Source organism: Copadichromis virginalis, linkage group LG1, assembly GCF_057382275.1.
Source record: "Copadichromis virginalis isolate Kocher_CV1m ecotype Utaka linkage group LG1, C_Virginalis_male_GT1.1, whole genome shotgun sequence".
NCBI classification, from domain to species: domain Eukaryota; kingdom Metazoa; phylum Chordata; class Actinopteri; order Cichliformes; family Cichlidae; genus Copadichromis; species Copadichromis virginalis.
In genome coordinates, this window is record NC_140618.1 from 25,187,738 (window position 1) to 25,212,324 (window position 24,587).

Here is a 24,587-nt window from a genome sequence, read left to right on the forward strand (position 1 = left end):
TCATGAGTTGTGAGGCAAAAGTAAGGGCGAACGCCTGGAGCTACCTAGAGGGGGGGGGCCAAGAGTCTGAGAGTGAGCTTAGACTGTCCAATGCTGCATAATACGCACCGATGCAGAAAGATTGACCGAAGGCCCCCTGGTGAGGGCGACTGCAGGGCGGACAGAGAGGGATCTGGCATGCCTACAGGCGCACCATCTCAAGAGGCAGCACTAAACACCGAGTCACCAGGAAAAGAGCGTGATCACAGGCCTTCTGTGATCTCGAGACGTGTGTGAATGAGAAAAAGAAAGCCGCGCCTCCTACACAGCAAGTGCTCTGGTCAGAGAGCAACATGAAAAACAGGGAGAGAGCGTGTAAAAAAGACACACAAAAACGGCACAGACAAGAGCAGCAGCTGTTGGAGTGTAAGGTGTGTTTGTGCATGCATGTGTGTGTGTGTGTGTGTGTGTGTGTGTGTGTGTGTGTGTGTGTGTGTGTGTGTGTGTGTGTGTGAAACAGACACGCATGCAGACCGTCAGAGAAACGGAAAGAAATATGTGCTCACAGAGTACAGTTTGAGATTTTTACTGCCTCAGGTGTGTGAGGCAGAGCAGGCAGAGTTATGAAGGGTCCCACGGGGATTATAGTGCATGCTTCGGGGAGGGGGGGTTTACCACGTTAGATTATGGAGTTAATGAATCCCACCTGTCAAAGCACGTAATGAATATCTGTGGAGTAAACAAATTTGTCTCTGTTTTATCTCTCTCGCTGCTTTCTTCTCCCTCTGTTCCCTGAAATCTCTCATCATAGGTACATTAAAGCGAACTTAAAAGGCTTGAATAATAAAGCTGATCACAAATTCTGCTAGTTCACAGCACCGACACAAAAGCTGCCTGACATGTTATTTTTCATTGAAGATGGTGAGTGGGAAGCAGAGCCTCTCACATGAAGCCCTTGTCCGACGGCCAGGCTTCTGGGTAAGCCTGAGGACAGAAATAATAAGGAGAGCGAAAAACTGGAAAGATGGAAGGAAAGTGATGCGGAGGATGAAAAGAAGGTACATCTTTTAATATTTGGGCCTGTTTAAAACTGCTGAGATCGATGGTTTCATCAATAAAGGAGGGCAAAAGGTTTGACTTGGTGGCAGATCGAGGTTCAACCGTCAACACTCACATCTGCTTCAGAGCAAGAGAGAAATCCACAAGCAAAATCCCAGGACGACAAAGACAGCAACCAGCTGGCTATCTTACAAAACTGGAGTTTCATTTTAGACTTTTCATGTCCGCTGTTTGGTTAGTTTAAGGCAAAATTAGAGCCTTACCAACACATAAGCAAGCCAATATCAGCCATCTGCAAATCGAACGGCATTTGTAACTGTAGGTAAATGAAAATGTAAGAAGTAAAGAAGACAGCGGGAAACACCCTTCAGCCATGTTGTTAGTGTTGATGCTGCGTCGCCCAGCACAGCTGATAAATGAGTAAGCAAATAACAACACAATAGTTGGTTAGGTTAATGAAAGGTCAAATCCTCCAACCCACAGGCGATTCAAAACATGCGGCATTCTGCAGTGGAGCTGCAAATCTTTTATTTCCATCCTGCCTAAATAAAAATGCACTAATAGATGTGCAGTGTGGATGATATTTCTTTAAATGTTCTAATTGCCTATTTTCATATAAAAGCATTTTAATAGAAACTTTAGAGGGTTTGTTTCTGTCTGTTAAAAACAAAGCCGAGGATGAGACAACGTGCCCGTCCTGCCCGTGTGTATTCTGGCTGTCAGTGACCCTCCCAGTCATGTTTGCATTTCTGGTGATGGGAGGAGGAGATGCTGAAGCAGCATGATTGAAATCACTGTGGAGTGACTTTTAATGAATGTCTGCTCTTCTTAAGTAACTACAGCAGCTTGATATACGTGTAAATGCTGCCTCACAACCACAGACGGGCAAAAAACTTTGTTTGACCAGCTATGGAAAATATTACGTGAGAGATAAAAAGCAGCACGGTGGCACGGTGGTTAGCACTGTTGTCGCACAGCAAGAAGGTCCTGAGTTCAATTCCACCATCAGGCCGGGGTCTTTCTGTGTGGAGTTTGCATGTTCTCCCCGTGTTTGCGTGGGTTCCCTCCGGGTACTCCGGCTTCCCCCCACCGCCCAAAGACATGCAGCTTGTGGGGATAGGTTAATTGGATAATCCAAATTGCCACTAGGTGTGAATGTGCGAGTGAATGTGAGTGTGAATGGTTGTCTGTCCTTGTGTGTTAGCCCTGCGACAGACTGGCGCAGGGCTACTGAAAGGGTAGCCAAATGCTTACGCTCGGGTGAAAGACTGCATCGATATATAAACTTCAAATGTAAAATTGGGGAATGAGAGTTTGAGTGAAATTCTGCCAAATGGAAAAGAACGGGAAAAAAAAAGTTAGCTAATGTAAAACAAAAAAGTGTAGTTTTCAATGTATCATGTGCGTCATTTGGAGGCACTACAAGCCATTACAGCATGCCACCCATCAAACTGCACAGATGCCTCCCTCGCCTGCTCGCATGGTAAATAAACTGATATATGAACATTTCATGTTTGAAAGCTCGAAGGTCCGCAGCTATCATCCAGATATATTGGCTATTATATCACAAAAGCCCCTCAGTTGAATTCCTACGTAGCTGAGCCTTTCTCCATGTCTAAAAGGCTTTTAAATTTGATCCCATTTCCCTCATTTCTTCCATAATTGCTGTTCTTCTCTAATTTTCTTTAATGTAGGATGATCTGGTTAACTGTGACAGGGGTAGCTAACAGAGTGATGAGTTACACTTGAGGTCGGAGCCTCTGGCACTTCACGCGAAACCAAACAAAATCATTTTCCTTCCACTCCCTCGTGTTGTCTCCCTTTCCCTACATCTCTGTGCATCTGATTGTGTCAGGGAGTAACACAGATATTGTGATAGCAAAAAAGCAGATGAGGCATCGGGTTCACATCTAAGACAGTAAATCAATACTGCTGTTACAGTAATACATAAAAAAGTACATGGTCAACAAGTTGAAGATGTAGTAAACTGATAACAAGATGCTGATTGGTTGCTTCTCCACCAGAGGGAGACATTTTTTTATTCAAATATGAATCTGTGAGATCAGCACAGCCTGTCGAAACTGACCTGTGCCGCATGCTCCCGCCAGCTACTGCCCACCAAGTGATTGCTAATCCAGATATATCAAAACATAAAGGAAAAACAGCTCCAGTGGCAGATTTGCTCACATACACTCACATTCACCTGTGAGTAATCCACTGCCACTGAGCTCATACCCTGAGCTACTGCAACCACAGGATTTTTCTACAAATTAGACGTTATTTAATATCAAGGTCAGGAAAGGTTGAGCGGCTCAGACAGACAAGAAGAAAAAAAATCCTCTCATAATAATTTAAATACTGATGCGTGGCCTTCAAACCATTCAAAACTGCAAAACCAACAAAGTCAACAAGCCTCCACTTCTTTCTAAGCATATTTGCATTCACAGACGCATCATTGAGGAAAAGGATCACTCAGCAGGATGAGGAATAAGACGAGCCTTTGTAGTCAGAGACTCTTTTAAAAGCAGACAATAGACCAAAAAGCTGCGGCTCTCTTTCACATGCGCTCGGAATAAGCAGAGGCATGTTGATTCAGTAAATGCACAACACTCGAGACGCATTCCTCAATGTGCGGCGTAACGCATCAACATCGGCGACTTTGTTTGAAGCTCGCCACTTTTTCAGGTTTCAAAAAGCTTCAAATGCCACCAGCTGACCTCAGCTGAGCTGCAGAGCTATGCAAAGATGGCTTTTATTAATGTGATTCATCTTCTGTGAACGGCTGTGTGACCACAACAGAGGAGCCCCGGTGACATCTGATAGGCTGCAGAAAAGGCCACTCTCCATCTAGAGAGGATGAGTCACTGGTGCTGTGCGCTCGGCTCATCCCAGAGCAAAAGACACACAATGAAAGTCAATGACTTTTAGGGTGGCACAGTCAGTGCAGTCAACAGAAAACTACGCCTTCACTGTGGGATATTAGAGAATGACAAAGAGCACCAGCACACTTTGATGTTCCAGGATGGAGTCTGATGGCAGTGTCAGAGATACCACAATAACCACAACACAAAAACAAAACAATAAAGACATACAGGGAGACCGGGCAACAACTTGTGTGTGCGTGTGGAAAAATGTACGTGTATTTTCGGCTCATGGTTCATCCCAGTTTGCAATTTATTTATGAGTCATTTCCAATAAGAAGTTATTTCTCTTTATGGGATTTAATTGCATCTGTTGACACATTCTGGCGTGTCGAGTCGAACGGACTCAAGATTGCTTTATGCTCACAATTAAGGAGAACATTGTATTTACCGGGGAATAAATCACAAATTGCAAGCCCATAAAAACAGTGTTGCCACATGCTTCTGCCTGATTATGTCCCTTTTTTTAATACTTAGCCTAAAAATCAAAAAGTTACTTTAGTGTGCCTTTATGTAAATCACCCAGAAACGTGTTCGAACACTCCTTTAAATGGACCTGGTAATAAATTAGGTCTATTTTAACATGTGACCTGCTTCCTCTCAGGCTGTAAACTGAAAGCTGGTTCAGTCAGAGTTATCCTTAAAAAAATGAATGAATGAATGAATGAATGGACTTTTAAGCTGCTGGATATAGAGTGTAAAAAAACTTTCCTTTAATCTGTGCAAGACGCAGCACTGCACACACTTTTACCTACCTAAAGTACTTACTCACCAAAATCCACTCACTGCAGGACCGTCGGGGGGGTTGATAAGAGTTTAAAATAGTCTTATTTTTGCTTTTCTGGCATGACAAACATCCACACAAGGATGCTGCCATTATCACACGGCACAGAGCTTCCCAAGTCTCTGCTGGGGACGTAACTGACAACCAGACCTATTTTTTATATGCTGGGACATGAGCGAGCCGGCAGCTCAGAAAAACACACGATCAGAGAAGTGTCACAAAAAAAAAGATACCGTAAGGCAAACAAATCAGACTTTGCATCAAAACACGAGCAAACGTGCAGCAAATGAGTCTGGAGCGCTGCTGCAATTTACGAGGAGATTGAGACGAAGCACAAAAGTGTTATTCAGTGTGCGTGAGTGAGCACCTGCCTGCTCCCATTTACAAACCACCAAGTAAAGCCTTTCATGTATGTGTGTGTCTGTGTGCTTTTGTATGTGTTAGGGCATGTTTAAGCGCGTCTGTATGATGGTGGTACCTGGAGTTCATATCTGGCTGAGCCATTATAAAGTATCTCTTATTGAAACCTTTCTCCGACTAAGTTTTGACTTTCTGGATTGCCAATCTGGCAACTGCAGCACCGTAAACACCAGCAGTGCGACCACCTTGGCCCGCAGATGACCGGGGGGGGGGGGCTCAGGAGGAAAGAAAAGCGCTGGGATGTTTTCTTATTCCTTCTGTCTTTAGTTTCAATAAAGGGGGCATTGTTTAAAACTGAAAACAGTCACCCGCTCTGAGGTGTTACGGAGGTTTGCTCTGGCTCAGGGTTTTCTCAAACAGAGACGGGGAAGGGGAGAGAAATGTGATTTATTTGGAAAGGAAAGGAAAGGAAAGGAAAGGAAAGGAAAGGAAAGGAAAGGAAAGGAAAGGAAAGGAAAGGTTCTGCAGTCGTGAGTCGTGCATCCTAACATGCACACTCTCAATACAGACACCAGACAACAAATAAGTAGGGGTGCAACGATATTCGTATCGATATTGAACCGTTCGATACAGTGCTTTCGGTTCGGTACGCATATGTATCGAACAATACAACATTTGTAATTTATTTTATCAATTTTCCTTCTGACGATGCTGTCTGTGTTGAGCGCTCAGTGAATCTGTGTTCGACTACTCCGCCTAGGCTGCACTGTCCAGCGCAGATCCACTGAGCGCTCAACACAGACAGCATCGTCAGAAGGAAGAGCGCAGGGCAAGCTAGCAAGACAGAAGTTAAGCTCTCCTTTTAACATGGACCTCCCCCACTCTCATTCAGATCTGGCGTTTGGAATTATTTTGGTTTTCATGTGACGTATGACCCTGAAGGTGAGTCATGGACTAAAGTAAAACAGTATGTTGGATGTGCCATGCAATGCTCAATTACATTGGTGTGAACTAGTGTGTTAGCGCAGTTAGCTCGTTAACGTGTTGGCCGTCTAGCCCCATGCACGGGGCGATCGGCGGTAGCTCGTTAACGGAGATTTGCCGTGTTGTGGCGTTAAGGTCATTTCAACGAGATTAACCTGAAAGCACTAGTGGGAACACGACGAATATGACTGCACATTTACGCCGACATCATCCTAGTGCAAAGACAAGTGGAAGCAGACAAAAAACAACAAGCATGCTACTAACTTTAGCCGAGTCATTTAGACAGCTGTTAGCACATGATTCTCCTTATGCTGCTGAGAATATAGCCCAGAAGAAGCGGATAGTATAGCTTTTATTTTGGAAAGAGCCATTTCTCTGTAATAAACTCTCTTTTCCAAAGATGAGTGATTCCTCAATCAGATACAGGGCTCGCAATATCGCTAGCCCGACGTCCCAGGGCTAGCGATTTTTTTCAGTCGGGCTACCAAAATCTATCTCTTCCCTGCCCGTCGGGCTATTGTAGGAAAAATATATGTCAATGCTTTTGCATTCTTTCAGAAATGTAGCTGGGTAATTATGTCATTGGCATCGGTGAGCCACTGTCAATATGTGACATATTGAAGTCGCGTTTGAATTTGCGCTTGTTTTTTGCTTTCACTTTGCAATCACGTGAACTGTGTATAGAGAGCGACAGCACTGATCTGTGAGTGATGATAATTTGTGCACCAATTCCTCTGACATCGTCTTATTAATCGTTAGCTTACTATGCAAACATGACAAGTGAAATCTCCCGCAGCAAGCTTAAACATGTGAGAGGTTGATCGCGCAGAGAATCGCTGAGCTTATGTGAGTGCGTGTGTAAAAGCATTTCAGTTCTGCTGAGCCAAATAAGACAGGTCAGGGTGAAGAAGTGACAGCCAAAGAAAAGCTTACCACAAAACGGAGAAGTTATGACAAATCAGACTATAAGGCAAAAAGAAAGTGCAGCTTTATGGTTTCATGGACAAAATAATTTCTGTGGCTGCGATATGACGAGCTAAATAACCAGGGCTGCACATAAGTGGTCCGCAGGTGCGCATTCGCTGTCAAAATAAAAAACACGCACAAGGGTTAGGGTTAAATTTAAAAACTGTACTTTTGAGTTAAAATATATATTTATAATTTTAATAAATGACAAATTAAAAATGCTTGAACATTTTTTTGTATCGAAAAAATATCGAACCGTGACACCAAAGTATTGAACCGAACCGAACCGTGAATTTTGTGTATCGTTGCACCCCTACAAATAAGCATAGCACAAAAAAACTTTAAAAACTGAGTCATGACGGCTGGGAGAAAGCTGTTTTTAAACCATGCTTTTCTGCACTCTGGGACCCGAAATCTTCCTCCAGAAGGAAGAAACTGAAACTCAGTGTTCAAAGGGTAGCTAGCTGTCAAGAAAAACCAGAACAAACCCACCGCTGTAACCATCTGGCGTACAGGGATGCTGTGTTCTGCTGTGGTTCACCAATCAGCCTGTTAAGATCTCTTAACAATTTGATTGGGAGAGTTTCTGTTTTCTACAGATAAATATTCAAACCACGACACCGAGGGGAAAGGATAAAACAGATCGAGCAGAAGCATGCTGAAATAAAACCATCGTGGTTTTATTGGCGTGGAAACGAGAACGCTTTCTCAAACACGAGAGTCTCTGGTCCCCATTTTTGCACGCAGCTTCAAAGCTTGATTTAAAATTCAGCTTTGAATCAATGATTGTTCCAAGATATTTATAACACCAAACACATTCTACAATGGAACCCTTAATGGACGTGGTCGCTTGTGCATGAGTACACGATCACATCTTTTGTCAGAATCATCGTTGAGTGGGACGCGGCTGGTCACGTGATCCTGAAGACTCGTCTGCAGACTTTAAAATGTCCCTGTTTTTTCAAACCTGCTCTGATACATTTGTGCACAAGATAAATAGCGAGGGCGAGAGCACGCATCCCCGACTGGACAGGGTCCCATGTACCCGGACTCTTTGACTTCAGCTTGTTAAAAAGTCAAGAATCCAGCCCACGAGATTTTTATTCATGCCGAATTGTTCTAAAAGCCATCTTATTAAAATACGAGCCTGAACTGTGTCGAAGGCTGAACGGTAGGCTTTCCCACTGGTGTTTAACAATCAGGTTCAACAAGGTTACTGTGGCATCGTTCACTCCTTTGGGTGGTCTGTAAATAAACTGCATGGAGTCATGCCTGTGCTCAGCTTGCATTAAAACCCCTGACTTCACCAGTTTTTCATGCATTTTCTAAAGTCATTTAAAGTTTTGAGATAACTAGATTTAGGAACAGCAACTTTCCATACAATAGGTACATAATGTGCCTGCAAAGACTTATTAAAAATGTAATGAAACCCAGTACTAAGGAAGGTAAAGGAGCATTATGACAGGATAAATTAAGACAGATTAATGGATGGAATCAGGCTCAGCTTGCCATCAGGCCTTATCTCTGTTTACTTCCTCCTCCACATCTCGATATCATATATATATATATATATATATATATATATATGCTCCCCACCTCATAGCAGCTGACAAACGCATATTTATCCAACGCAAATTCAGTCATCCTGCCATAAATCTAACTACGCCCACCTACAACAAAGAGCCTTCTCTCTATCTGTCCATATCTGTGCGAGGATTGCTTTTCTCCATCTCTCTCTTTTCCCCTCTCTCACTCTCTTTTCTGCAGCAGGCTTGAGAGTCAATATTTGAGGATCTGTTGCAGCACTTGAACACTTCAAAGAGAACAGAGCTCTGCTGTGAACATGGCCGTTCAGGAAAAGAAGCAGAGAGGGTCAATAAAAAAGGACCACAAGTGCTTCTTTTGGGGAGGGGTGTGTGTACCTGTATTACTCACGTTGTGAGGATCTCTCTGTTTACTCTCTGTTTATATTGACAGAAATATAAAAGTCTCTAAGTTTAGGTTCGGGGTTATGTTTGGGTTAGGGAGGCAGCATCGTAGCAGCCACTGAAATGAATATAAGTCGATGTAAGGAGACAGAAAAACAGCTGTGTGTGTGTGTGTGTGTGTGTGTGTGTGTGTGTGTGTGTGTGTGTGTGTGTGGAGCAAACATCTATTCATACGCTTGCAGAAACAAACATCAGGTTTAGCACACTTTGACTTTTTCAGAGGATTTTCAAAGTGACTCACACATGCAGAAATGCAGACAGAAAGAACGGGAGCGCGAGCTGTCACCGTCTTAGCAGCCAAAGTGAAAATAATAATATCATAATAAAGCTTTCATTAGCTTTCAAAGGTGGCTCTGTGTGAGGCTGTTCAGCGTTTCCTGCGGCTGGCCTCAGGGAGCTGTTAGATGCCAGCGATGGAGCCAACAGGGCTGTCATAAACCTGAAAAGAAGGCCTAATGCACGCAGGCTGCCAGTGATTACTCTATTGAACTGGGTAATTACATTAGATTTATATAAAGACCACGATATGGAACATTAGGTTGTAAGGTCTGAAAAGCTTTGTAATCTGACCCCACTGACTGGCCTACACAAGAAGATAAACTTTTAACTAAAGTAGCCACGTAAGAGTGGCAAAGAAGAGCATGTGATCCCTGGTATTCTGCATTAATCAGTCTCACAGTCATCATAATCTCTGTGTCTGCACTGAGCATGCCCATATCACCAGTGCAGAAGGAAAAATAAATAAAACAAGTAAACACTTGGATGTAATAACATCCAAACTAAGAGATGCACAGGAAGAACTTTCTCCCATGTTTTCCCCCCTCTCACAGATATGCTTCAGCTCAGCCGTGTTTATCAAGATGTCTGGAGTGAGCGGCTCTCTTGATATCATTCCAGATGATCTCTAAGGTCTGCGCTATAATTAGGCTGCTCCAAAACAAGGATTCCTTTGGTTGAAATCATTCTGCTGGAATTTTACTTTGATGTTTGGGGTAATTGTCCTGCTGCACGATTCTCCTGCTGAGCTTCAGCTGGCGGCCTGCCACCTGGACATTATCCTGTAAGACAAATGACTATCCATGACAAACTTAGGAATTCATTTTCGAAAATGTCCAACGCAGTGCAGCGAAGAACCCCAAATCATCACGACGACTTCTGCCCAGCCTTCTTCCCCTCACCCCCGACTGGTGGTGGCAGATGGCCACCTCTCCCAGTGTGAAGGAGTTTTCACCAGTGTCCTTTCAAAGTGATTGTTGGACTTTCTCTGTACTACTGTAGGTCTTTACCTTACGATATAAAGCTCCATTGTGCATCATCAGAATCAGAATCAGAATCAGAATACTTTATTCATCCCGAGGGAAATTAGGGGTTACAGCAGGCAGCACGCTAATGGCGCATGCGCACTCACAAAGGAACCTTCTGACCAACTTTACACAAACATCACGTTGTGATTTGGAGTTATATAAATAAAAATTCAACTAAATTAAATTCTAGGTCCACAACACTAAAGGATCTTAAACACAGATTAGGAGCACCACGAAAATAAAATGAACAATATCCCAAAGGCCAAGTTAATAGCATGAAAAGTACATTTTCCAATTTGTCTGTTTTTAAATTTTATTTCATTTAATACTTTTCTTACTATTGAAAATCTTTTTCCTTTTGCTTGCTCCTCAGTCATTTAGGGAACTCTAACATTGGAGCCCGGTCAATATATCAGCATCTATAACAATCAATAAATAAAAACTGCAAAAGTACAAAAAACACAAGAGAAACACCCTTCAAGCATGTTATCAGCGCTGATGATGCATGCCTTGTCCACCAGAGGGCACTCTGTAACATCGTTGTTGGCATTAATGGCCTAATATATATGTCTATATATATTTAAATATAAAATCACTGACATTGGTCATTGGTTGAGTCAGGTTCTATCTGAAATACTGAAAAATATGCTTCTACGAAAATAACCCCACACAAGCAAAAAAAGATACCTACTACATGCATTTAAATGTGACCCCAAGCGCTCCTTTGCGAGAGGACCACCAGCTATTGCACAGCACAGCCACCAAAGCACATCCTTCTGGGAATACAAGCAGTTCGAACTGTCCCTTTACAGCAATCAGTCAAACTAAAGAAGCTGATACTTCCGAGGGGGCTAATCAGAGGAGGATTACAATGTTTCTATTAGACAGTTTTATCAGCTGTAGTGAGCAGGACACCAGACACTGGACGTCCCCGCCCCACAGTAAAAACAACATTCATTTGTCACTCATGCCAGGATACTAATGATAAGCAGGACAATTATGCCATTATACCAGTATGTAGGGGGGGAAAGGACAGGATGCAGGGGAAGAGTGTAAGAGGAGTACAGACAGTAGCCTTGGTGTGTTGCTGTGTTTAGGATTCTATCACACAGATGACTACGCCTAATCCCTGAAGACTCCTTCCTTACTTAGGAAAAACTTCCTTCCATCCAGCTGACAGAAGAAGTGATATGTCTTTTCTAAAACAAATACAGGAAAAAGGAGAAAAAACAAACACTAACTCTAGTGAACTGCAAGAAAAAGAAAAGAAAAGAGTGAGCCAGGCAGCAGTATATGTTCTGTTTTGTGTATCTTAGAAAGCTACAACCATTACACTTGTATCCGATCCTCCTTTAAACTGGACATCAAACTTATTTAAAGAACCCCGGTTTAACTTGAGGGCTACTTCCAGAAAAAGAGACTATTACAGCCCCAAACCATTCACTTAACATACCACCAAATCAAAGCAACATGGTTTTAGTGGGAACTGGTGAGTGTGAGCTCAGGCTTTGCTGTACACAGCAAAGACTTTTTTTTAAGCTGCACCGTCAGCTTTTCTGCGCAAACTTCACACTGCAATATTACCCCGCTGCCCTCCTCACTACACTATGTAAATCCTAAAAACTGTGTAAACCTGTCACCAGGAGTTCCTGTTTAGCAGTGTAGCACTGTGTCATCTAATCTAGAAAATGGCCTTAAGACAAACAGCCAGCAGCCATAAATCTACATTTCAAACGCGAGTACACAGGAGACAATGTAAAGTGCTGACAAGTGTGGGTATTTTTAGGGCTCATCTCTATGCATCGAGTGACTGCAGTGTGTGTGTGTGTGTGAGAGAGAGAAAGAGAGAAAAAGTCAAAGATCAAATGCCAAGACAGAAGAGAGTTCATGTGCACATGTGTTCATGCTGGCAAGCCTGCGTGACTGCTAACGTCCACTTCTGGAAGGCAGTAAACAATCCAGGATTTGTGGAAATGTGTCAGCTGAAATAAATCTCCGGAGCAGCAGTAAACTGAACACACACGGCAGCAGAATGATGGAGAGTCCGCAATTAGTTTCTCGTCTGACACTGTAACTGCACTCGAGGGTTTCTGCTGGAATGTCAGATGAGGATGTTGGGTAGTTAAAAACAAAAGAAAGGAGTATTTATGGAAAAAAGACAATATAAAACAGCAGTTTACATGCTTTAGGTTTCTGTGGTTCAAAAGACTAAAACTAATCTAAATTCCAATCTAAAGAGACAAAATAGAGCTGTGTGCTGCAGTACACGATGCTGCTGTTCAGGTTTGCTGCAAACAGCAATGAGAACGCCAAGTAGTTGAGCAGAAGAGCCATAAGGAGAAGCACATTTTTGCCTTTCACATCCACCTGAGTGGACAAAAGATTTTTTATTTACTTTTGTTAAATTGTTAAAGTTTGTTTTTGTATTTATTATTTGCTCCCATCGTGTTAAACAACACAAGGACTGCAGATAAAAGAATAAAAACTTTTTTTTCCTAATGTGACACTAATGTAAATATTAATTTATTGGAAAAACAACTGTAATCCATCATAAACTGCTAAGTTAATGGTACTCTTAACCTACACAGTCAGCATTTTTGTTAAATTTCCTTCCTGACTTCAAACAGGATAACTTTATTAATATGCTAGTTCTTTTCCAGCCTTACAGAACAAAAGCACTTAACCCCCTTAATGCCACCGTGTCATCACTGTGATGATGTTAGGCATAGCCCCCACCCACCCCGCCATAAACAAATAAGCAAAAACAAAAAATTAAACTATAAATGACACAAATGAACTCACATATTCATACAGCTCTTTTAATGCTAACGTCCTGCACAGCACTGTTGCTGTTAGACACTCACACTCTGTTGCTTTGTGTGTTTTTGTACTTATTATGTGTTTAACCTCTTCAGATTTTTCTGACACCACTGTTTTATCCTCTTTGTGAAATCAGCTGCTCTGCTATCAGTACCCTTGCCCCTGTATGCGACTTTTTAGATGCCAGCTATGAACGCGTAACATAACAATATCTTCACTTATCGAGATTAGAAGGTATCAGCTTGATAATCATCTTCATGCGATTGCCAAAGTCAGTCTAGATTAACCCATACGACACGAAGATATCAGAGACCAGAAGCACAGACGTCAGACTTCGGTGTCCCAAAACTTAAAACATTTTAGTGTTTGTTTCTAGAGACTGCACAGACTCCAACGGCAGAAGAAAAGAAGAAGATAAAGAGGAGCAATCTATGATAAATGGCGTACACCGTGGAAACATGTTCAGATAACAGCAAGAGCGCAAAAGCAAAAAACAGAGCTACAGGCCGGCCAGCAATTACACAAGAACTACAAAACATCAAAAACAGCTAGCTTTGCTTCAAAGCTCTCGAGTTAAAACAATATTTCATTGTTAATTCATGCGAGGATTACACAAACATGATGTAATATAGTCTTTAGTTTTAGAGTTTCAGATTACCCTGGAGCCAGAGTAGCGGTTTCCTTATTTCTAGTCTTTAAGTAAATCAGTTATTGCCTGTTATCTCATTATTTGACAGATTTTACAGCACAAGTGGCATCAATCTTCTAGTAAAACTCGCTGTCACACAACTAAATACATACACGCTTCAAAATGTCATATAATTTCTGTACCTAAGGACAATGTCAGCAAGATTAGAAAACCTCTGTGTTAACCAGCATGTCTGATACAGGGCTTGTAATACATGACAGAAGAAATAGCCACAGTCAGTCTGACTATATTGTTTCCTTGCAGAAGCCCAAACGCCTGGATTGTTGGAGGGTATTGACTCTGAATAATCCTGCTTCCCTCTAAATCCTCATCCTCTGACTTCAAACACTGTGCAAAGACTTTCAATGGAATCTGGCATCCTCCCAACTTTCTCTCCTTCAGTCGGTCATTCTTCTTCTTCTTCACATTCTTTTTCACCCTCTGTCCTCCCCTGGATCAACTGTCCAGCCTTGAATCACAAAGCCAAGCTCAAATTCTGTGGGAATTTCGCAGAGAGGCCCCTGCGATGGTTCACACACACACACACACACACACACACACACAAACTCTGGTAAGGGTGACGACAAAGAAAGGACGCCTGTAAACCCGGTGGACAAAGAGTCTGCTAAATGAAAGGTCCCACACAAGGTTCAGGTTAAAAAAGATTCGAAGTCCACTATTTGAGCTATTAAATCGTCATTCAAATCCAACCACGTCTCAGTGTATTCAATTTATGCAAGTATTCCCCGCACATTCATGTTTCAAGGTCCACCAGGTTAGCATGCCTTTACACCTTTCTAACCTCCCAGGTTTCCAATCTTTCATTCGCCCACATAAAAAGATGCACTCGGGGCTTTTTATATTTGACAGAAAGATTTGAGGCCATGCATAAGTCCCCTTGCGTACAGGCTAATTGTTTGATAACATTGAAAGACGAGACCCAGTCTAAGGGCATGCTACTGATGGTACTGTGAAGCTGTTCTCGAGTTCACGGTGAAGTTAAAATACATCGTGGTCCCGCTCTTTTCAACGTGTGAACAGGCGATACCTTTCCTTTCATCACCTTTCATCAGCATTAAACCCAAAGTACAGGTGTGGGAATGTCAACAGGATCCACCTATGCCAAACACTGGAGACACAGATCATTCAGCATCACAAACTTCGGGCTTATGGTGCCGCTACACGAATTATCAGGGCATCATCTGCATTGGGGGGGGGGAATCAGTACTCCTAGTAATCATTTTGATGGGTATGACTTTATTCAGGCATTTGCCAAAGACGACAAATACTGGCAACCACCAGTGCTACCCCTCAGCCTCCTAGCAGACACACTTGTGGTATCAACTTGTCAACTCATCGTCTCATTGTCGAGCAGCATTACCAAGATTTTCAGAAAACTTGACCTCTGACTACCTCATTGGTCCTTTACAGCTAAAACAGACCAGACTTTTTCTAGAAGTTCCAATCTGCAAATCACCAAAAAGCACCACAAGAGGGCGATCATCACTCCAAGGAGGAAAAAAAAGATCAGAAAAAAATATTACTTATTACTTAATATTAATAATTTTAAGTATTTCCCAGGATAACTGAAATCAGCGTTACATTGTTACAGTCATCAGGATTTCTCCAGAAGGGAGCATGACTTTATTAACAGACATGTCAGTGTGGAGGTGGAGCAAACAGTAAAATAGCATCTCCAAGACCTTCAAAATTGAGGGTGTTGGTTAAATATCACCACAATATAAAAGCCAGATGGAAATCTCCCCTTTTATTCTGCAGCTCCAAGTGCTGTTTAATAGCCAACACGGTTTCTGACGTGAAGAAAACAAAAAGGCAGCTTCTATCTGAGGCAGCCTGGTGTTTTCGAAAGCAACATGAGGAATGTTCATTTCCAAGACAAAAGATCCTAAAACGCAGGCTCCTATAAAAAGCAGCATATTTCTCCCTGACTGAGGCCGGCAGCCAATTTGTGACCAACATAGAAACTTTACTGGAAGCAAACACTGTGTTACTGTAGTCGCTGATGCAGTGCAGCCCGGAGCTGGTCGCAGCGCAATATCTGACCTTGGTAAGAAATTACTGAGAAATTCTTCGAGAAATGTGGATGGAAAAGGGGCCGTTAGTTCAGTGTGCTGGCTGCTCTGGCTCTGCACCTCTTTGCCCCGGCAATCACAAAGGAATATCATCACAGAAGAAGAGTGCCTACGCAAGATTAAGACTCCTGAAGCAACAAGTCAGCAGCACAGACGAGCGCTTTCTATACACCTATTAAATAAAGAACCATTTAATCTTAAAGAGTTCATTGGGTATTTTGAGGTAGAGCTGTTCATGCGTCGTAGTGTAGATTTAAAATGCTACTGAGAAACAGGCTGAGGTGGAAAAAGCGATTTACGTAAGTGATGCAGTTGTGTTTTATTACCATCATAACAAGTGCAGCCTGGCAAACTACAATCTGATTACAAAGGAGCACTGGAAAGAGCAGTAATTGCAATGAGTTAACCTCGACCCCACTGGCTTCACCTACAGGACAAAATAAATTAATAAAATAAGGATTTATGAAAAAGCCATTAGAGATTTGGACCTTAGCTGACCCTCTGATAATAAATACAAGCTGCGTTTTGTTTTGCATTACTAGCTCGGGGGCTCTAAAGATGGAAATGTCCAGCACCATTTTATATTTCAACTAGATTGCTATACAAGACAGGGAACAAATAATAATGCAGCACCTGCCTTTAGGCCCAAACACGCTTGATAAAAGAAAATGGGGCGTGGAGCTCCCCAGGGCCTGAGGCCCAAGGGAAGCTGCTCGGTTGGTAAATTAAACTCACCTCAAGGGGTTTTTGGAGGAGCTTATGAACTCTTATGGGCTTGCAACAGCCAAGTACATTAGAGGAAAAAGTCACAGACTGCTAATTACCTTCATGAATTCAATAATAACATACAAAACGAGCCAAACTAAGGGAGGAAAAGCACAACAGCTAGAGGCAGATATCCAGGATTGAATCACATCTAAACATACCAGAGAATATGTAAACAAAAATCACCTTACTGAGATTTTATTCTTCTCAAAATAGGGATGATTAATGTGGATGAATTTTTCTCATTTTTCTGTAAAATCAATATTTATAGGCACACTGCATGAGTTAGAAAACTACAGATTGAAGCAGGATCCCCCTCGAAAACTCCAGTTGCTAAGGAAAAATGAATATTCCCAGTTGCCAAGTAATTGCTGGCTGTCACCAGTTGATATCAGTGGCAAAGACACTAAAACAGCAACCATTTGGAAACTGGTTGGCGGAAGCACGTTTTCCCCTATCAACCTGTCACCACTGACCAGTCTCTAAAGCAATCAATTCACTCACCAACCAGTTAGAGAATACACATTCTTCCTTGATGACCGGTGGCTTGCAGATGGGTCTCTAGGCCGGTGCAATCGGGACCTTAGCATTCCTGACTTCTTACTTTACCTTCCTTAGATTCACCAAACTGAAATGTAATTTTTCAATCACATTAAAAATGAAAAATACTCTTTTTATCCAAATCAAGCTCAGGATCTTGTAGTTTCCAAAAGTGTTACCCAACTGAGTAATAATTTTACTTTACTTGAACAGAATTTATACACTGAAATTGTACTTCAAAAATCAAAATTAAACCCCCCAAGTTACAAATATAATGTGTAATTGGAAGCGATTAAAAGCAACCTTACTTCCCTCCTACTAAGAGCTCCTTGTTTGGCACAGAGCACATTTAACTAATTTGACAGCTGACCGCGGTCTCCTCTCAGTCAAGCTGTGGGGCCGCTGCCATTCAGCTGTGTTCCTTTTATCAATTCAAAGAGCAAAGGATGGGCAGTGGATCCTTTAAAAGCTGGTAAACAGAAACACAATTAGTATTTATGAGAGCAAATTGCAAGTCCTGAGAACAACAGGCTAGCTTTCCACTTCAGCGATACCAGCAGCCAGCCCTGCCTATTTAATGCTGCATTCATCAGCACCAGTGGAGTTCCTGACAAAATAGTAGCTTGCAATTAGAAGCAAAGGCTGACTGACTATGTCTGCTGGATTCCTGTGTCTCGTTTTTTTACCCAGCCTGGAAACCAAAATGACACACTGCCTGGAAGGAAGACCACAAGCCACAGAGTGTTAATGGTCACAACAGCTTCACGCCACAAACATTGATGTAAATTTATAACAGCCGATCTCAGCTGTCTTATCAAGTGGTCATGTAGCATTCATTAAAGCTGGAAGATGAAATATGGCCTTTTCCCCTTCCTTGATTTACCAGCTGCAGTCCATATTTATTCATTCATGCTGTTTAAATTTTGATTTTTGTTATTGTGAAATACAGACTCTCTATCTTTAGATCTCGGTAAATGTACTATTGTCATAAATAAACTTGCTGTTTTTCTAGTTAGGACTTCTCTACAGTCAGAAGAGACAGTAAAAACCACTTTAATGACTGTTTGCATGGAGAAAGGAGATCATTCCTGAGCTAAAGACATACAGGAGACAGTTCAGCTACAATCAGGAAGGTAAAGAGGCATTAGCTGAGAATAATGACTGGAAAAGATTATAATATATAAGATTATATGAGGTTGCTAAAGCAGGAGACTCCACATGTTTGATTTTCTCCTTCTCTCATTTCTTCATGCAACACCAAAGGGATTCGTATTTCCTCCAGGGATCAAACCAGGGATCTTTCACTTCTATATAAACCACTACAGTATAAAGATGGAAAGCACAAGCAAAACTGCCAACCTGGCTCAAATGTGCTTATTAACGTATCTTATGCTCTCTGATTACCCCATTTTATCTCGTGTGTTTAATGTACCAAAGTTCCTGTTGTCCTGAGAAGCTCTCAAAAATTATATTGCATTTAACAGCGACATGCAACCCTATTCAGGTACAACACTATCATGAAGAGTGAGATGATTCGCCTTGTAGAGGCAGCAATATTTAACAGAAATAACAATATATAAAGTTTTGGTTACAGCAGCAGTGAGCAGTAGTGTGGGCTACGTAAACAATAGATTCCAGGGTTAAAATAAAACTTATTGCTTTATTTAAAAACTATAGCTGCAATTCTAACATTTGACTCTGGGCTTTATTTACCTGAAGGTCCTTTTGTGCTTTTCATTGGTGAACTCACTGCATGCGCTTTCACATGATTCGTGTGTAGGTGGTAGAAGCAGTTTTTGGCGTGTGAGCCTCGACTTATGCCGACCGGTAAACGTCATAATTTGCAAAGTATAGTTTTCTGGGGTGTGTCAGACGTTTTCGTGACCAACCCGAATTTGTGCTACAGAGGTAGAAACAATCTCCCAAAATTATCATGGCTGGACCTTCTCCTGTTTGATGCTATGCAGTTCTGTCTCGCAGTCTTAAAAAGTGCATGTAGTACTTTGTAAGACTGCAAACAGTCATTCAAGGGATGGAAAAAAAACAAACCAAAAAAAACTACTGTACACTGTATTTTGCAACACCATGAATTATAGGATTTTACATCATCATCTGTATTTAACCTCATATTGCACAGCCTTAGTAAAAAACAGAAAAACAATAAAAACAGAAACCAAAAACAGACAAAATGAGACTGAAATATGACACAACTCTGTGTCCATTTTTGGAGATGTCTCCCTATTCAGCCTATATGCCCCTGTGCGGTCCAAAAAAAATCCAAGAGCATGTAGCTCAGCTGTGCATCAAATGCTGATTGGTTGACAATTTGGCCAGAACTGATGGCAGAGTTCACCAGGAACAAGAGTAGCAGAAAGAAACCCCATCAAATATCACATGAAAAGAGTATCCCACAGACCTTTTACACCAGAAACTTTGAGTTCTGCCTCCACCTGGCAACAGGCACTCTGTGCAGATAGACGAGCTGTCTGCTCCCTACGGCCTGCCAACAGAGAGCCACATTAAGCCCAGCAGGGCCCTCATCCTCTGCCACGGTCAGCAGGCACCCGAAGACACTGCAGTAACAGCATACCTAGCAGCTGTAGCTTCATATTTAACAGACAGATGTGGATCAAATGAAAGAAAAAGCATGCTCCTCAGAACAAAACAAACGAATCTTTTGATCGTTCACAAGTACAAAGTGCCACCATTATCATTTGTAGGCCAACCTCTGTGATGTAGCTGCACTCACACATGTACAGTAGTGTGTCATCAGCACACACATAAATTGAACTCTAGAGGAACTACAACTGTCTGCTAGACCAGCAGGGAGTCATTACAAATTCCTGATGATATTTTTTACACAAACAGTTCTCCAGCAGGCGCGATACAATACTCCACTTTTCAAATGCCCCAAAGAAAGAAAATCAAACGCTTCTCCTGGAGGAGAGCATTGCTCTCATCTGCTATCTCAGACTGCTTTGCTATGATTTGAGCAACCCGACTCAGAAACTCTTCTCAAGCATCTCAACAGCTGATTCATAGTGGGTTTTGTTTGAGGTTTATGTGACTCCATCCCCACGGGGAGCTGGGGATTGCACAGGTTGGTTGCCATGGATGTAAGACAAACCTGCGCGAGATGAAAAAAGATCTCCCCTGAAGCGCCGCTCAGCAGGCTGCATATTTGTGCGTTGTGTGGACCAAGCGCAGGAAAACCTCACAACGCTGAATGAAAACATGCAGTCCTGGGAGACTCGCTGACAGACCGGCAGCTGGAAGAGGGGGGGAGGAAAAAAAAGCGGAGAACTCAAAGGCCGTCAACTCCATCTTTATTGTTTTTTTCCTCCACTTCCTAGTTGCTCAGCAAACTTTTTTTTTGCTGTGAAATTACCTGACAGGCAGCAGTCAGGTTTGTTTAAGAATTAAAATGTTGCGAAAAAATTGTCTTCAGAAATGTAATGAACCATTCCTGCAGGATGAATTCTGCTTTGACGCACTGCTCACAATTAACAGCTCAAGAGCTCGTTTTCATTGTCTTAAACCACCAATTGTTTTCTTTTCCCCTCACAAAAGATGCCCTTGAAGATTTTTTTAAAGAATAAAAATACACCAGAGTTCACCAGGGGAAAAAAACAAAAATGTAAATAGCATTTTATGGGTGCCTTTTATTTCTCGGTGTCTCCTAAGTGTTTATCCAGCTACATTCCTCTAATTTCCTCATCCCCCTCTCCCTTCAGCAGCATCATATAAAGATGCCTAATTGAAGGCTTTGCACAGAACAAATGACCACATTAGCCGACCCAGTTTTAACTCGTGCTTCTTCCTGTCTGTGGTTGTAATGCATTAGACACTCTGCATGTTCTTTGTTGTCTCTCAAATTACAGTGCAGGCTGCCAATCATTTGGAGACTCCGTCTACCAGGGTTGTTTTTGCTCCACACCCCCACCCCCGGCTCTGGAAGATAAAGCTTGCCTGTCCATTTTTTTCTTTTTTTTATTATATACTATAAACATGAAGCAGAACAGCACCACAGGAAGTATTGAGAGTAGTTTTTTCCCCAAAGATGCTATATAAGGTTGCTGGCTCTTTGCTTTACTCCCATTATAACCTAAAGACAGTTGAAAGAAGTCCCACACTCACACAAGACGAATGAGAAATAATTCATTCATATTAATTCAGCATCACTGAACATTCCCCAGATAGGAGCTACGGATTAAATGCTTGACTTGGGATTCTTTTATGTCTGCACATGAACTGCAAAACAGTTCTGTTTCCACCCTGTTAAGATCTTAAAAACCTGCCAGACATTTCTGTCCCTCCGTGCTTCCCATACATATCGTGCCACAGTGAGTCTTCTCAGTGTGACAAAGGCTCTTAAAGCATGTACGCCAAATAGAACAATGCCACGTGGGTGGCTCTGGAGTGTGTGTGTGTGTGTGTGTGTGTGTGTGTGTGTGTGTGTGTGTGTGTGTGTGTGTGTGTGTGTGTGTGTGTGTAAACAGACACTTAAGGCTGTGAGCCAAAAAGTCTGTGTCTACATTTGAGCAAATATCAGCTCTGATTAGCACAGGTTCACCTCAACAACAAGACAAACAACATTCAACAGGTGTTCAGAGAAGAAGTTAGGTTACAATGAACTAAACGTCTCTTTTTTTAATCATTTGCACTTTATTGCTTGTTATGTTATCTTTCATATTTATGAGATATTATTTTCTAAGTAAACAGTAACTTTTAGAGAGTGATGTTTTGATAGGAGCAGTGTTTTTAGGTTTTTGTTTTGAACATACTTCAGATCCACAGACTGTACATAAAACACAGACATAACTTCCTCGGTATCGCCCACCAGTCTGTAGACCTATTAATTATTAATTATTATATTGTTAATGTGGATGCTAAATTTAGTATTTAAAAACAATGCACGATAAGAGTGAAGTGTTGGTTTCATTCATAAATTATCATAATAACGTTGGTTCAGGATCAATACTGCAACTGACCAATGGAGTTGTCTTAGCATTTAGTTAGCATTAGCCAAACTTTGGCTAATGCTATTAAAAACAAGAGCACTCAGAGAGCACAGCTTCCCCAAAGGGTGTGATCTAGACCTGAGTTTCCCATAAGTTCAACAAACTGTTATTTGTATCTACCATCACACAAAATTTTAACATGATATCTTACAAACTCTGGACACTACACAGCTAACAAACACACAAACAAACTGAATCAAATACATACTCCCTGCCTTCGGAGCAAGAACCATCACCACTAAACCAGCAGGAGTGATGTAACAGACTTTTATATAAACGCAGGCAATGTTCTTTTCTTTTTTTCCCCACATTGGAAAGCTATGAAATCACTGCAATGTGATTGGTCAGTTGGAATGTTGATCCTAGCATTATTATGACGATGCAGGAACAACACCAAATCAGCTTAACTCTTCACCCCTTACTAGGAGTAACCCTTGAAGCTCTTTTCTCTACAACAGAATGATGACAGAGATGAAACGTTACCTACCGATCAGTTAAAGCTGCCATGCCCCTAATAATTCAGACTTTTAGTGTTCATATCTTTCTAGAATACAACAAAATAATCCTTTGTCTGTCTATATATGTATGTTTGCCCATGAGCTCCTTCCGCACCATTGGGGCCCTTTTCCAGGAAGGGCAAACTCTTCAACAATGTCTCAGATTTTAAAAACAAACTCTGACTTCATTGACTGTTAGATCGGCCACTCTGATCTTCCTGCTCCAGAAAGGCTAATCAGAGTTAGTTCAATCAACTCTGATCTAAGTGCACGCAGAAACGAAGCCACCATCATTGGAGCGCCGATACCAGGATTCACCATGGCAACTGGTAAATAAAGAGCAGAGCCTCCATTTTAATTCAGTGTACCGAGGAATATGGACGCGTGTTTATTGACCGTGATATTTACCTTAAAGAAAGAGGAATGACGAAAAAAGTCCTTTTAATTAGCTTGGTGCACTTCATCAAACAAAGTTAAATAAAAAGCATATTTTTATAATGTCTGCTGACATCGTTTGCCCATCAAGAATCTTCATTAGATGAAGAATTTTACATTTGATTTTTAAATCTAATTATTCAGCTGTAAACAAAGCGTAAGTGACAGAAACTGAAACAGATGTGATATCAGTTACCCAGATAGCAACAGACTGTGGGGGCGGAGCCGCCCTTAAATAAAAGCTGTTTTTGCTCAAGTTTATGACCCTTTTGTTTTTTCAATAATTATTCAGTAAAGGTTTAATGTACTAATGGGCTGTAACAACCTCTTTATTTTATTTTATTTATTTTATAGAGGATTGCATTATTTCTGACATTATTACTGGACAGAAATGCTTAATAAGACTAAGAAAAAACGTTTTAATGGTTTCCAGTGTATGCATTTATAACCTGATCTAATATCAGGCTTCACTATCAGACACTGGCTCTCTTACAGTCATGGCAGAGATGTTTTACTGAGTTACTGGTAGCCTAACAGTAAGCATATGTAATGAGTGTGTTATACTTACTAAAAATATTCACAGCAGCTTTCCAAGTATGTTATGAAGGTCAACTTGCAGTAAAGGAAAACATGTTGTAAGAAATATAGTAACAGAGCAGTCTACATCTATACTTTAAATGAGAAGATCATGTCAGGATAAAGTGAGCTGCTATGAATGATGATGGGATGAGCTCGCACAGTCACCAGAGTGAAAATGGATCCAGGCCTGATCTGATCTGAATCCATGATCCTTATCAGTTTTGTATTCCTCTTGCCGTGCAACCAGACTCCAACAAAGGGATGGTTCAATGATCCGTTATAGGGCCAACGATAGCTACTTTCAGGCAGATCTAGTTCTGGGTTGACCCAGTGAGGCTGACTTAGGTGATTTCAGTGGAAAATATGTTGAATTTTGTTAATAATTTGATAACTCAGTCTGAATCTGTGAGTACATGTCAACAGGAAATGTAATCGCCTGACTTGCTTTTAGTATTTATGCACCTATAACACCTTATAAATGCACCTTATCATTTTAATTTAATTGACTGGTACTTATATAGCAATTTTCTACTCACTCTCAGTCTATTTATGTCTAAGCACTTTTATCTAAAATTCGTACGCACACACTCACACTCAGATGGATGCATCAGGGCCACTTGGGCTTCAGTATCTTGCCCAAGGATGCTTCAACATATGGAAGGAGGAGCCGGGAATTAGTTGTTAGAGGACCCGCTCTACCTCCCCCTCCACCAATTTCACAAGAATATCTAATATGTAATATCTATATCTGCAAAAGTTGGATTTGCCTAGCAACCACCTAACACATCTAATACACCGTTGTTG

At 41.6% G+C, this 24,587-nt stretch overlaps 1 protein-coding gene across 2 annotated transcripts in view; it reads right to left on the reverse strand.

Annotated features, from left to right (window-relative positions):
• The window catches only part of gpc5a (glypican 5a), a 174,388-nt gene that overhangs the window by 143,252 nt on the left and 6,549 nt on the right, over positions 1 to 24,587 (reverse strand). The gene's annotated exons all lie outside the window — the stretch shown is intronic.